General features: G+C 33.3%; 1 pseudogene; it reads right to left on the bottom strand.

Annotated features, from left to right (window-relative positions):
• Nucleotides 1-5,739: 5,739 nt before the first annotated feature.
• LOC149174648 (protein EXORDIUM-like 3 pseudogene) lies at nt 5,740-6,798 on the bottom strand (annotated as a pseudogene).
• Between the last annotated feature and the right edge of the window lie 227 nt (nt 6,799-7,025).

The raw sequence follows: 7,025 nt of genomic DNA, 5'->3' as shown, positions 1-7,025 counted from the left end.
ATATTTTTATCTTGCATTTAAAAAGCTATGTTGATTTATACATTCATTTTTATTCATATGTATACTATTTTTATTTTCTGACTTATACATATATTTGTTTATTTTTTTAAAGATGAGGAAGGATGAAAATGGAGCACCAGATAGTTTCATAAGCTTTATTGAAAAAATTAAAATCGAAAGATTGAAAAAGCAGCGTCTTAGGAATGTTGAACTTGATCCAACTCTTACTCATTTCATTTGGAATGGGCTTGAAACTATTCAATATCAAGTAATACAAGATAACTCTGAAAACATTGCTAAACTCATACCTAAAAGGGATAATTTCCTAGTTATTGCAGATATTCCACAGGGTTTCAATATCCCAAGCATTGACTATGATAGTGACCCTTATACTTATCAAGCTCTTAGTAAAGTGGTTACAGGATTTGTAAAAGTCACATCATCAGCATTATGGAGATTTGTGACATTTTATTCAGACACAGAATTGGCAATGTTATTGACAAGCTTCAAGGGGTAAACAAACTCAAGGATGTAGCTTACATGGTAAGACGTTGAAAATGTATGTTTGATTAATGTTAAAAAATTCATTTATGTATAATTTAATTGAACTTTTACTAATTCATGTTACAGGCAAAAGTCAAATCTTCTTAACCGTGAAGAACAACCAATTATAAATGATTGTGAGTTCATCCATATTGATAGTTGGACAAAAAATGATAGCTATATGTCTATGATTTTTAATCGGGTAGATGGAAAGAATCATAACCAAGCACTGGTTTATGATGTTGTTGTGAAAAAACTAACATATGAAGATAAATAAGCAAAAGGAGAGATAGTTAACATTTATCAAAAAACACAGTCATTGATTAACTATCTTACATAATTATGTTCAAATGAAGGAGATTGGGTTCTGGATTTATTTTCAGGCTCAGGTAAGTTTTATTATATAGAATTGAATTTCAATATCTTCTTTCTTAATTTATATGTCATTATACTAATATACTTCATTATTCCTTTTGTGCTTGATAATTGGGTACAACACCTGCAAAAAGGAAGAAATTGCATTGCCATTGAAAATGATCTAGTACAGTGAAAATTTATTTAGCAAAGAACTAATGCTCTTCAATTTCTTCTAGATGCAATGCAAGAAATTGGGTTGAAGAAAGGGGATTTTAGTGAATCACGTGTGGCCAAAAAGGCAAAGGAACCTCAACCACCATTACGTGGAATGATTGGAAAGGCATACATTGGGAGATTCACAGACATTAAAGATCCATTAGAAGAGGAAAATGAGAAAAATGTAACAGAAAATATTGTGGAAGAAGACAATGATGAAACTCTAGAGGATGAAGATTTTGGACTACGTGATATTGTTGATTAAAATTAAGTTATGCTTGGAAATAAAGCTCATTTTTTGTAATTATTAATTAGTTATACTTGTAATGTTTTGACTTTGACATTTTATGAGAAGAATAAGCATTCAATTAATGTTGCTATATGTTCAATATTTGTATTATGTGATTTTCGCTTTAATTTTTATGTGAATCATCATTTTTTGAAAAAAACAGTGATTATTATTATTTTTGACATGAAATTCATAAAAAAAAAAACTATTATTTAACCATTTTTTGTTAAATGTTTCCTATAAAAATTGTGATTTTGACATGTCATTTCTAGCAAAAAATTATCAAAATGTGTAATTTTTTTAGTTATATTTATGTTCAAAATGGTTATTTTTATGTCAATTGTTAAAAAATATAGTTTTTTTAGGAACAATTATTTTATGTGCATTGAAAAATTAATTAACGATATATAAATATGTAAAATATCGAAACTTTAAAATATTGACCTTCTTCTTTAACTATGCAAAAAAATAAAGACCCCATTACAACAACAAAAACAAATAAAATAAATAAATAAATAAAAATATGAAGAAGAAGACCACTTCAAAAATTGTTAAATTTAGAAAATAATTATTGACATTTAATACACTAGAAAATTTAAAGTAAAAAAATAATTCTTTTAAAAAAAGGGCGTGATGCAAAATCAACACTTTTTAAAATCAGCATGCAAATCACTAACATTCTAAAAACTGATGTACATAAAAAAAATTGAAGTGTCAAAAAGTATGGTGATATATATATATATATATATATATATATATTCTCAATCACCACTTTTCAAAATCGGTTGACTTTTTTGCTACCTCAACGAAACGGGTAATTGTATCAGTTCCTGTTTCAAAGTTTACGTTTTTGTCATTGATTATGTGTTTCTGTGGCGATTTGAATTCATCCCACATTGATGACAACACTCAAACTGAAATTCATATTGTGTCATGGTACCAGATGTCATGTTTGGTGTTGTATAGATAGCTAACACGTATATGTGAAAACACTTGGAAGCGATTGCTCGACTTCATTTACAACCACTTAAGTCTAATATGTGTCACATAAACAGTTTTCATTTCGCTCTTCCTTATATAAAAGGAATGCAGATATGCTTCTTTTTAGTTCCTTTATCCTTTCGTTACGATCTTTCCAACTTGTTTAGAAGCCTTACACAATCGTGGAGAAATCTATCTTCAAAGGCCTTCAAGGATTCAATAGATATTACATAGGAAATTGAATTTTTAGGTACGAAACTTGTCCGTATTTGTATGTCTCTTGTCTCTCGGACCAGAAATCTGATTTCCTTAGGGTACTTTTTGACACTTCCATCTGTAGTATTTGTTTTGACTTCCTCTGTTTCTTTCATTTTTTCTAGCATGTTTTATAGTACATATCAGAATGCCTTTCTGGTTCCCAGCCTTTCAACAACTGTGACTTGCCACTCTCACATTGGAATGGACACAATAATTGCATAATAGTTTATGATTATGTCGTTGCAAGCATGACAACTCTTCACTATTTAATAATGAGAACTACAATGGTAAACATCTTGCGAATGTAGCATTGTATATAGTTTTATTGTCCTCCATATCATTTGATATAATGTTTGTTTCAGGAAAATACCTAGCTTATTTCGTTCATCTTTGTGTGCAAGGAAGCAATATATTAAAAGAGTGAGCTTCTCATTTGAAATGAAATGAAATTGTTTTCATTTCGCTCTTCCTTATATAAAAGGAATGCATATATGCTTCTTTTTAGTTCCTTTATCCTTCCGTTATGATCTTTCCAACTTGTTTAGAAGCCTTGCACAATCGTGGAGAAATATGTTCAAAGGCCTTCAAGGATTCAATAGATGTTACATAGGAAATTGGAGTTTTAGGTACGAAATTTGTCCAGAATTGTATGTCTCCTGTCTCCTGGATGAGAAATATGATTTCCTCAGGGTACCTTTTGACACTTCCCTCTGTAGTTTTTTTTTTTTTGACTTCCTCTATTTCTTTCAATTTTTCTAGCATGTTTTATAGTACATATCGGAATGTCTTTCTAGTTCCCAGCCTTTCAACAGTTGTGACTTGCCAGTCTAACATTGGAATGGACACAATAATTTTTCTAGCATGTTTTATAGTACATATCGGAATGTCTTTCTGGTTCCCAGCCTTTCAACAACTGTGACTTGCCAGTCTAACATTGGAATGGACACAATAATTGCATAACAGTTTCTGATTATGTCGTTGCAAGCATGACAACTCTTCACTATTTTGATCATTTTCTAAGGTTCCATGGTAATAATGAGAACTACAATGGAAAACATCTTGCCAATGTAGCATTGTATATAGTTTTATTGTCCTCCATATCATTTGATATAATGTTTGTTTCAGGAAAATACCTAGCTTATTTCATCCATATTTGTGTGCAAGGCAACAATATATTAAAATAATGAGCTTCTCATTTGAAATGAAATGAAAATCGGAGCTGGCACCTCTTCCAACTTATTAAGTGAATGGTTCGTTTAAAACCCATTCTGATTTGAAATGAAAATCAGAGTTGGCACCTCTTCCAACTTATTATGTAAATGGTTTGTTTAGAACCCATAGATGAGTAAAAACATGGATTGATAATTAATTTGTATTTCAGATCATGAAGATGAAAGCAGTATAACTAATATTGTAACTATTATTGTAGAACAGGGTGATGAGAAAAGAAATGAAAGGCATGAGCTTCTAATTTAAAATAACATTTGGTGTTGGTACATCTTCCAACTTGAGGAGAGGCTACTATTATGTGGATGGTTTGTTGAGAATCTTCCAATAGCTAGCGCACCTCCTCATAGAGAGGGTAGAGAGAGTTGGAGCTGGCCTCCTCACAGAGAGGGTAGAGAGAGTTGGAGTTGGCTTCTTCCAGCTGAAAGAGAGGGTATTATGTGAATGTTTTGTTTAAAATTTTCCAACTTAAAGAGGGTATTAAGTGAATGGTTAGTTTGGAATCAAGTTGATGGCGGATGGCATCATAGATAGGCACAAGGTAAAACCAGAGACAAAGGTATATTCTCAAGTTGCAGGTGTTGATTATTTAGATTTTTACTTGGATTATTAACACATTGCAAACACATTGCAATAGTAAATAGTAAAGACAACACAAAATCAAAGCTAGAGCCAAAACAAGTGTTTCTGAGCATTAGCTTTTGCAAATCAAGTGTTTCTGAGAATTAGCTAGGCTAGAGCCAAAAACAAGTGTTTCTGAGCATTAGCTTTTGCAAATCAAATGCTTCTGAAAATTAGCTTTTGCATAAATGACAGACATGGAGGTGGATATGAAGGTGGTCTTTCAAAGAATTCAAGCCTATGAATTTGAAGGTAAAATGGAGCCAAAAAAATAAAAAGACTTTTAGACTTCAGTTTTGTAATCCAAAGAATCTGGTAGTAAATGTTCTTACAATCCAAAGAATCTAGTAGTAAATGTTCTTACAAAAGTTTTGCATGTCATTAACTGATATAAAACACACTCCATTGATACAAAACCTACTCTACGTTGTTGCTTCATGTTTCTGTAAAACCTACTCTATGCTGCTGCTCATGTTTCTGTAACAGGCATTTACTAATGCAACGTGTTTCAGTCATTCATGGAATATTATTAAACAAGCATTTCATTTAACATTATTACACATAAATTTCATGGACTTGGAAAGCCTTTAGTGCTATAATCTGGAATTTTGGGTGCTCTAGGAAACTAGAAGAGAACAAACTTCGTTGCCTCTCAGATATTTCAGAATCAGAAAAATAATCAGAAAATCAAATGGAGATCTTAAGGATTCAATCCATTTAGCCATTTAGATCTTATATGTCAAACATCTATCCACTATATCTACTAAAAATTTATGCAGATGTTGAGGGGCTTAAAACACCATTCAAAACAACAAATGCCATTTCTAAATTTTACAAGATGTATCCAAGTGAGTCTTGACCAGTGAAAAAGACGCAACATTGACATCATTCTAGAAACCTAGTCACCATAAATGGAAATTCTAGTAAACTTTGATGTGCATATAGAATTACTCCTCTACTTAATCAAAATAGATCTTAAAAATTCAACAGACATGAATGCTCTCTGCTCGAGATTTCTCTGAATAGTCTAAATAGATAAAGTTGTGTAGACAAATGCTCTTTGTTCAAGATTTCTCTGAATAGTCTAAATAGATAAAGTTGTATAGACACACGCAAGCACACAGAGTGGGATGACTGTTAAAAGAAGAACAATCACTACATACTGTCAAGAAATAAAAATGGGATTAGAGCCTCCAGTGTTCCAAAACACTTTGCTGCATTATTGGTTACAATAATCCCCATGAGAAAAACCCCCGAGTCTGACCATAACACTAGCAAACCCATTTTCCACTAACAAGAGCACTAGAGCACCTTCAGCTATCCAATGCATTTGGTCCCGAGCAGGCATTCAAAATAGGACTCCATATCCATTGCACTAAATACTTCCTCCTAATGCCATTTACATTGTAATTAGCCCCAAATTTGTCTGTCAAGACTTGTCCAGTGTAAGATCCACCACCTCCAGTCCCATAAAGACCTTCACAGAGATCTGCAATCTCAGTAGGAGAAGTAGGATCCTCACCAGCATACCAGGCATTGATCAGGGGATTCGACGAAAGCTCAGCCAATTCATGGGCAATCACACTTATCATCCCATCGATACCAACATCCCCATTAGGTGCCTTGAATGCCTTCATTCCAGTCATGTAACTTGGCACTGCAAAAGGATAAGCAGAGACTTTCGGGCACTATTTTCCAGAATGCCCAACCCATGCATAAGGAAGTGTGTATCCTACAATGGATGGGAATGTAAAATAATGAAATCCACAGACTGCTCTGCAGAAGTCCTGGACAACAACATCACTAGAAGTGAGGAGGAGGTAAAGACCATTCTTGGGATCAATGGGAAGGGGACTACTCTTGGGAGTGATAATCATCATGCTGACTAGTAATCACTATGTTTCTGCTAATATTGGCACCAGTCTTATCAGTATATAGTTGCATTGTTTGCCACCACTGACCCACAGAAGGGCTCTTTGTATTATTAGAGATAGATAGCAGAAACTCATTGATAACCCTCTTCTCCTTCTTACTCCACCTGCCATACCAAATTGTATGGACATTGATAGCAGAAGTCAGCACAGGCCCCATGTGGTACTTCATATTCACATATGGTGAGGACCCTTCATTCTTCTTCGAAGTCCCAAACTACAAATCTGCCTTATTGGGTTGTTGTCCCAATCCCAAAGCAGTAGCATTCTGATTGAAATATTGAGGCCATGGCCTCCATGCTTCAACTGAGGATAATACAATGAACAAAAACAAACCCACACATGCAAACACACCCATTTTCTCTCTGGAACAACACACAGAGCAACAATGCAATGGATACAATGCAATGAGATTCAATGGTTTCTTCTCCATGACATGCATGCACGGGAAATACATGTACCCTGCTCTTTATCTATATACAACAACATCCAAGTTCCTCCTTTGACTTATTTCTTTTATTTCTTTATTCATCTTAATTATGTTCCAAGCAATTACCAGTTGTGGATGTCATGTTTGTTGTTGCATAGACAACTAACACGTA

The sequence above is a fragment of the Pinus tabuliformis genome, chromosome 4_1 (genome assembly GCF_031772625.1).
Source record: "Pinus tabuliformis cultivar Carrire ecotype Pingquan chromosome 4_1, CPIR1, whole genome shotgun sequence".
NCBI lineage: Eukaryota > Viridiplantae > Streptophyta > Pinopsida > Pinales > Pinaceae > Pinus > Pinus tabuliformis.
Note: the sequence above shows the minus strand (reverse complement) of the source record. Positions and strands in the feature narration are given on the sequence as shown.